Genomic DNA, 9403 nt, shown 5'->3' with positions numbered 1-9403 from the left:
GTGTGTGTGTGTGCAGTTATTATTTTAATAAATATTTTTTTTGAATATTCACATCAATATATCTTTCATCTTCGTCATGACTTATCAGTGTGGTTCCGCGCAATTTTCTGTCGGTCTCATGATTCAGACTTTGGACGTCAGTCAACGATCCACCGCCTCATTCAACGCAGCCATCGTTGAATAATTAGCGTCAAAGAGTGTTCCATTTCCAAGACAAAGGACTGTGCAGTATAACCTTAATAAAACCTTTTTTGTATTCTCTGTATAGTGCTAGCATATATATATACATATATTACATGGAGGTCACCAGTTATCAAGGCCCAGAAGCCACTCGGGGATAAGAGTTAAATATATATATATATATATATATATATATATATAGAGAGAGAGAGAGAGAGAGATAGATAGATAGATAGATAGATAGATAGATAAAGAGAGAGAGAGAGAGAGAGAGAAAGAGAGAGACACTCAGGTTACTGACCTAGCTTTTGTATAAGTTATATCGCCTGAAAAGGTCTTTAGCTATTAGTAACTCGCTAACTGAAACATGATCATGAATGTGTAGCGACGTATTAATGCTTAGGTAATAAGAATTAAAAAGTATATCTTGCCCTATTTGGGTATTGAACACTCTTGTATTAACCTTGTTGCACTTTCATTGAAATTATTAACCTGGAATTATATATATATATATATATATATATATATATATATATATGTGTGTGTGTGTGTGTGCGTGTGCGTGTGCGTGTGTGTGTGTGTGTGTGTGTGTGTGTGTGTGTGTGTGTGTGTGTTTTAAAGTAGTTTTATTCTCTGGTCGTGCGTATCTTATACAGCTTCCAACTTCAAATTAAACAAGAATTGATACCCTGGAGATTAAGCTACATGCGGTATATCGAAATTAAACTGGATATTATTATTCTATCTGAAACCAAAATAAAAGATAGAATCACTTGCTTCTGCCCACAAACTCCCTATGTTATCCAATGAAATATACAGATTTAATGGTGTTGGCTTCCTAGTCAACACATTTCTGTGCATCCAATACATGAAGAAAAAATTACAAAAATAAATCCCCAAATGTTTTTTTAATCCTAGATAAAACGCCGAAACGAGATCATGGTTTAATCATGAAAAACTTGTAAAGTAGGTAATCTCCATAAAAACTATGTTGTTAGGAATTGCTAATACAAACCCTTGGAGAGAATTTTTTGTATTCAACTTCCATCTCCTTGGAAACGTTTACATAGATTTTAATTGACGGGGGAAAGGGGCACTAAGTTTATTGGAACATATTCCGTGGAAGTACTTATAACACAAGTACATGTATTGATTACTGTGGCGATGCGACAGGAGTTAGAGCTTAGCAGATAGTGTGCTTAGTAATTCGTTTTGCAACCTCTTTAAGAGAGAGGTCAATGGTTGAAGCACCGGCACACATGTATCTACAATAGTTTATGATCGTTTTATAAAAGTTTAGTCCAATAATGGATTTGAGAAATTTCTAACTCGATTATTTAGCATTCGATTTAGCAACATCTTAGATGTACTTATTTCATTTTCATTTCATGTTTCCTAAGAATATAAGGCTGAGGTGTTTGAATGTTTGACTCGCTTTAGTAACATAAATTTAATAATATATTTTCACCCATTTTATTGCAGACTGGTGTCATTTTGTTAAGGATAACACTATTGCCTAGTGTATAGAATAAAGTGTTATCAGCAAATTTGTAATCGGCACAAAAACCAAGGCATAAATGTAAAATTAATTAAATCTCTTTGCAAATTTTGCAAGGTCAGAGGGGACACGAGATAGGGGAGCAAACACTTCTAACTCCAGCATAATCTTGATAATGATGAGAAATTAATTTTCTACTGTCCTTTCATGGGAAATAATTTTCTGTGCTATTCTCTAGTCTTTAATTTTTTCTCCCCTAAATTCAGAAAAAAAAAACTGCTATACAAAACATATTTTTGCGCATTCCTCCCTTAATAACATCAAACTTCCCTTGAGATGTTGGTAGCATCTCAAATGTCGTGCTATAAACACATAGATGGTTAAAAGCTGGTAATATCTTGTCGATACCTTCTTATATACTACGATTAGTTAAGAAAAAAAATTAGTCTATCGAGAATGACCTTATGGTCATCGGTAGACGGAATATGCATGTTTGATATTATCTCAAAGAAGATGCTTTTAATCTTTTTTTGAGTTAATGCACATAATGGCAACAGAGACTGTGTTGAATATATTCAGTTGATAGAATTCTTCATTAATTCGTTTTGTTGACTAGTTTAGTGAATGATTCGAACGCTGTCCTTGTTTCTGATATAGATCGAACGGGACCCTTAAGAGGAACTAACAACAATGACATGAAAGCATTTCGTGATTTTATGAAGAATATTCATCTTGGTGATATATTCCGAAATGAAAACCCGGGAGATATATTTTAGAACCTTAACTAATAATCGCGATGACGACGTAGATCAGTTTTAAAAATACCTTAGTTTTTAGTGAAAAGGTCGATGTATGGTTCTCAGGTTGTTCACATTTTCATTATACTACCTGAGTAAACTTAGATTACCTATAGGTTCTGGATATGACCTTAAACTATATTCAGTGGTGAGGACCCAGTTTGCGGGCTTTGAGAAGTGTGCAGCCACCCTTTAATTGCCATCGCTCCCAGGTCCACTCTGACCCGGAGTGGTAGTACCTGTTAGGGTCCCAACTATGGGTTAAATAGAAACTGACTTGAAAACAAGAAATATATTCTATTAAAAAGGTTTTCTTCAAAATCTTTGGATTCCGCATTAAATAACGTGAAAAGTGTTGATATGCCGTAAAACAAAAACAACCAACATTAGATTACCTATATTCGTTATTCGGTTGAAAAGAGATCACCTATTACTGACACTTCAGAAGAAACAACACCGTGCTGTCTATTAGGTCGTTTGTAGATAATTATTGTTGAAGATTAATCTAACAGGCCAAAGCAACACAAAGGATACTTGAAATATAGAGAGCATTCATAGCGGAAGATGGTGAATAAATAGTAGTGGCTAAGTTTTAGTTGGTTTTCTTGGATATCAAGAATTACAAAGATAGTGTAAGGTAAAAAAACAGAGAGAGCGAAGCTGAAGAAATGTCACATGGTATCTGTTCAACTAATCGCTAGTCACAATTCATAATTTCAAGGCCGTAAGCTCCCTTTTTTCCGAGATCTCTCACCAGGGAAATTGGATGCAATACTTTAATAGTTATTTTTTCCATTTGTTGGGCCTGGTCTATAATTTCTGCTTTACGATTAGGATACTTCTTCAATACTTTACCAGAAGTGTAACAGAGCGCATATGAGCACGTATGAAAATATTAGCAGCAGTCAAAGGATGAGCGTCAGGCGATTGTATGAGCAGAAGTGACGTTTGAACGCGTATATAAATTGGCATGTGTGCTCGGCTTGCGTCTGAAGAAAAAAAAAGTGGTAGAGGAGAAAAAAGTTGACGCCGAAGGAGACGGACGTGTAAAATGAATGCCAAAATGGGCTGGCTCTGACCAACGTGCGATCGGAAGAAAGAGAAACGCTCCATATTAAATGGACGTGTGACAGCGAGAGGCTTTTTAAGTGGTGTTGAGACGGAAGAGTAAGGTTAATAAATGATTTTGTTAAAAAATAAAAAATGCCGACTCGAGTTTTTGTTTATCTGTTGTTTTGCAACCATACCTTACAGAAGATTGCGGAAGTTACCCAGAAACTATAAAACACTATGAGGTTAGTCATTTTCGATCCTTTATTATGCAAATTTCATTAGTCATTGGTCTTGTTATGAGAAGGGTAAGACTATCATAGCCAATCTTGCTAGGCCAAATTATAGAAAAAAATCGACATTGATGCCGCGATGATCAATTTATGTCGGTCTACAACATTTGATAGGGTAAAATAAAATGTGTTTTTCAATGAATTAATAAGATGATTTATTTACATTTCGGTGTAGGATACAAAATACCATTGTTGAGCGAGTGAATGATTCACCCTTGATGTTACGACAATAAATTGATACTGTTTTTTTATTATTTCGTATATAAAATCCATCTTATTCGCTTTGTGTTTGAGTGTAAACTGAGCGAGAAAAATGTGTCTCCTCTGTTTATGACTAAAACGAAAGAGAATCATTGTCATTTTTGGAGGGTGGAGTTGCTTTTCCTAAGCATGCGCATCGACTATCGAATTAACATTAAATTTGTTTGTTCGTAGTTTCTCACATATTTTCTGTTTACACCTGCGCAAGTTGGGCATAGTGTGATCGTCTCTATGAATGCATTATATCGCCTCAGCTAACACTACAAGTTTTCCATGTCTTTTTTGTTTTTGTCAAGAGAGAGAGGGGGGAGGTGTGTAAATTATATTGAGACACGTTGACCGGAAGTCAAGATCAGCTGATCGGATTGCGTGTGAGTCACGTGATCAGGTTAGCTGAATCGTAGAGATTTGGTTTAGACTTAAAAGAGGACGGACGGCTTCACCGTTGTATCCCCCCTTCACTGGGCGGGCGCTGAAGTGTGTAGAACAGAACCACACAAGCCAGAGTTTCACTTTCCATCATTCTACGGGACATCTGGAAAGTGAAACAAAAGCTATAAAACCAATTCATCGTGTTGGAGTGAATGAATATTCGTTTAAAACAAGTACCAGTCTCCCCTCCAAGACAAGACGTTTCCAGATGGACCAACATCAACGACGCAGAAGGTATGTCTGAAAATACATGTACCACACACGCACACATCGGCATATGAACAAATAGACAGAACGACTAGACGATCACATGACGTTAACTCTGATTAGATATATCACACACGATCCCCTTTATGATACAACAAATACAATGTTGGTGACCTTTATGATTCGTCACCCTTAACAACGCAACAAACTCTCAATTTGGCGTTCGTGAACCAGGGCACTCATGCAAGAGTGTCGGAAAAAATCGAACCTGTAAGTTACCATAAAAAAATATAGACACAACGGAAAAAATAAAGAAAATTAAATGAAAACAAAACAACATAGGGCCCATTTAATGAACCACGGTGAAAAAATATAGACACAACGAAAAAGAAGAAGAAAAATAGACACATTAAAATTATGTATAGATAGATGTATATGCTAAATTAAGAAGAAATGAGAGAAAAAACAGATAGCTCGATCGGCATACAGATAACGAATTGTTGATTTTGAATATGAAAATTGAAAATACAGAAAGAAAAAATATTAATGTTACGGTGTAGAAAAATAAACAGAAGAAATTGAAAAATAAAAGATATATCGATCGACATACTGTTGATTTTGAATATACAGCCAACGTGTAAAACAGAAAAAAAGAAAAAGAACAAATAAAACATATGAATTTAGTTACAGTGTGGTGAAATGACCTTTCACATTACCAGAGAAAATACGTCAATCAAAAATATTCGTTATGAGTTAGAAGTTACACAATTACCTACATTTAAAATGTTGCAATTTTGAACTGTAAAACTCGGTGTCTTTTTGTGAAGAAACAAGGGATAGTTTCTGCTAATGTGCAATTTTTTCTCTAATTGTTATTTTTTAGGTATTTTTCTTTTAAAAAAAAAACCTAGAGTTGAGCGACGTGGACAATTTTAGTTTCCATCGATTTGAATTTTTGTTTTGTTTTTGTATTTGGAAACGACTATGTATTTTAATTGTAAATGTCTATGTTTTTTTTTTTTTTTTTTGTAAACGACTGTGATACTTTATTTTTTATATTCTGTGTGGTGGCAAAGGTGATGTAGCCGACCTCAGAATTGATGACGTGGACAAAATTGGGTTTCAACGAAACTGTGTTTTGTCATTTGGAGTTTTATTATTGATTCGTCACCCTTATTAGAGATAACAACGCAACATTTTAAGTATCCGCGTATTTACTCGGGTCGAAACTGTAGTTCCAACTCAATTCCAAAATCTACACCTAATTATCACAACTGAAACATCAGTTTCAGATTACAAGAAAAAAAGGCTTTTACTCCAAAAAATGTAATTTTAAAATATGATACACATAATCGCGGTTTATTTTCTATAACTTTTACCTACTTATTGCGTTTTGAAACACCAAAGAATTATAAACGCAACCAGACACTACCAGCTCTCAATACAGGCTACTTGACACAATCGGCTTTCAATACACGCAGCAGACACACCCGCCTCTCAATACACGCCATTAGACATAACCAGCTCTCACTACACGCAACCAGACATAACCGCTTCGCAATGCACACCATCAGACTCAACCAGTTCTCACTACCCGCTACCAGACACAGTCTGTTCTCAATACACGCAACCAGACACAACCGGCTCTCAATACACACAGCCAGACAAAACCGGCTCTTCATACACGCAATCAAACACAGCCAGCTCTCAATACATTACACTAAACACAGCTAGATCGCAATATACTGCACTATATACAGCTACCATGTAATACGAAGAGATGCGAGTATATGTCGAACGTAATCTCTCAACTTGCCACATGTCTTTTACCTTTTTCTTCTCTTCAATACTTTCGATCTTGATGCCTATATATGCTTTCCATTCCGTGATGTTACGTCACGGCTTCCAATGCTGACTCAGCATCTGAGTTGGCATTTAATGGGGAAGCCAGACTACGTTCGAGAATAGTAACTCATCGGCATATAAATGCCCAATGAGTGCAGTCAGTGTTTTGTCATCAATTTGTTTTTGTTTTTTTAATTGGGTGTTATATGTGGATAAAGAATTTAAGTTGATGACAATTAATTTTCATGCAAACCTCATTTAGTATAAAATACTCTCGATTTTCCCTGCGTCTACAGTTTAATTAACAAAATAACCCAAGACTTCGTATATAAGCCTTTACACTCACCACTTACAGTAATTCCCAAAGTGTGTTTCAATAAGCTATGCATACGCTTCATCCCCATTTTAAAATTATTACATTTTAAAAGTAAACTGCTTCTCTCAAATATGCAGTCATACAAAGAAAGTAGCCGAAAATCTTTCATTCTCTATTAATCAAGTCCTCTTACTTCTCTCACATCACCGTGTTTCATTTTTAAGAGGTATAATTATTTTTTTCAATCATAATAATTCCAACATACTACATAAAAATAAACGCTCCCTCACTTTGACTTAAAATCCAAATGATGTTTTATTTTTTGATATACCAAAAGTAAGTGCCTGTCAGCATGCTTGCTTTACCTATTAATAATGACAATTTTCTAATTCCTCCTAAGAACACGAAAGGAAACTAAGACCTAAAAAGGGTTGAGATGCCGTAAAACAAAAACAACCAACCAACCTGTTTGAATGAAGCCTTCTCGAATATAATATCAAGTTGTTCTTCACAAATTTCTGGTGGTGAAACATTCGAGTCATTATGTTGATATTTTCTCAATTGATTTAGACGGTACTTAGATATGTTTTGGAGGGCTTGGATAATGTAAACTATCTCTCCCACTATGTCTTTCACTGTGTTCACTGCCCAAAACGTTATGTTATTTTTGTAAACTTTGAATTACACTTTTTCGCCACAGCCGTAACGTTTTTGGAAGGGTGAATGTCCTTTTAAAATCTTGATTGCATCGGAATGAGTTTGTCGAATATTGATCTTATTTTCCTTGCAAACATTTTCTGTGGGCGAGCGTCGCATAAATGTGTTTGGGTTAGGCGTTATTCTGTACATCTACGTTATATATTTCTCAAAGCCCTCTTCAAGGTATCTATGAACCTCTTGGTTAACCATTTGACCTTCGATAATACTGTAGGGTTGTGATGTGATTCGCCTGATGCGTGTCGTAGAATAGTTTGAATTCTTTAGACGTGAACTGCGTCCCATTATCAGTAACTACACAACCAACCACGCCAAAGGATGCAAATATTTCGTGGGGAAGCCTATCGTGCAACTTGTCGTAAGTATTTTACATTTCAGGACTTTAGTATGGCTGTTGATGATAATGAAAAAGTACAGGTTATTCAAAAGACCTGTGAAGTTGACATGAATCCTTTGCCACGATTGGTCTGTTTTTGGCCACGGTTTAAACGTGGTTGCTGATGCTTTTGCTGCGAGTGCGTAATCTTTAATATAGTTTATAAGCCTTATTTCCTAGTGGTGGCTAAATTACGTAAACTACTGAAATTTTATTCATTTATTTTTAGAAGCGTTACGCTAATATCATATATATATATATATATATATATATATATATATATATATATATATATATATATATATATATATATATGTGTGTGAGTGTGTGTGTATATGTTTTTTATTTCTTTTTACAAGGTAGTCACAACTTAGCAAGGCCCGGAAGCCACTTGAGGATAAGGGTTATTGCGTGTTATAGTATGTCAGTATTGGAGATTTGATAAAGTGTCTTAATTAAGGGGGCGGTTCATTAGGAATTTGTTTATGTTGAACTTGAAGACATCCAGATTGTAGTCAGGTGGGAAACAGGCAAACAGAACAGAGTTCCACAGACATGCACTTCTAAGTAAGAGGCTTTGTTCATGGAATCTACGTTTTGGTTTTGACACAGATAAAGAGTGGGCAAAATTTATGACAATGGTTTCAGCTAGACGGGTGTTTATCGTGAAAGATTAGTGAGGGGGGACCAGAGATTGGATCTCAGACGAGAACCATGGAAGTAACGATAAGACAAAGACAGGCTCGCAACGTCTCTCCTGTGGGAGAGAGGTTGCATGAAAGAGAAAGGGGCATCGAATTTTGTCTTTTAGGGATTTACGCAAACTATTTTTCTTGCAAGTTGTGTGTTTGCATATTCAATAAATAGAGAAACACCCAATATTTATATCACTAAAGATTTGAATATTATACATCATTTGTTATATGTTTTATTTTTTATGTATACAAGTTTAAATTTATAATTATATTAGCAATTACTATTATTAAAAGAATCTAGTAGGTTTTGTCATAGAATGTATGTTGCATATTTTTGTTTGTATTGAATGAGAATATTATTATTTTAAAATCTACATATCTATAAAAGTGAACGCCTGTGTGTGTGTGTGTACATTTTACTACGCAATAACTCTGTCAATTTTCAGTCAACAGACTTGAAATTTGATATACATGGTACTGAGATTTGGGAAAATCTTTGCAATCTGTTTTTGGCCAGAAATTTCGCTGTTAAGGGGTCAAAGTTTAACAATTTGACCTTTGAGAACTCTACCAAACTCCTACCCCAATCTTGGGTTGAACCACTTGAAGTTTTAGATATAGGTTCATTGAACATGGATCTAACTTAATAACTTGATTTGAGCCCAAAACAATAAATGTTAAGCGGTCATAAAAGGGGTAAAAATTTTTAAAAAATTAACCGCTTTTTAAATTTTTT

This window comes from Euprymna scolopes, chromosome 6 (assembly GCF_053919585.1).
Source record: "Euprymna scolopes isolate OS-2025 chromosome 6, ASM5391958v1, whole genome shotgun sequence".
In the NCBI taxonomy this organism is placed as follows: domain Eukaryota; kingdom Metazoa; phylum Mollusca; class Cephalopoda; order Sepiida; family Sepiolidae; genus Euprymna; species Euprymna scolopes.
This window is presented reverse-complemented; position numbering follows the sequence as displayed.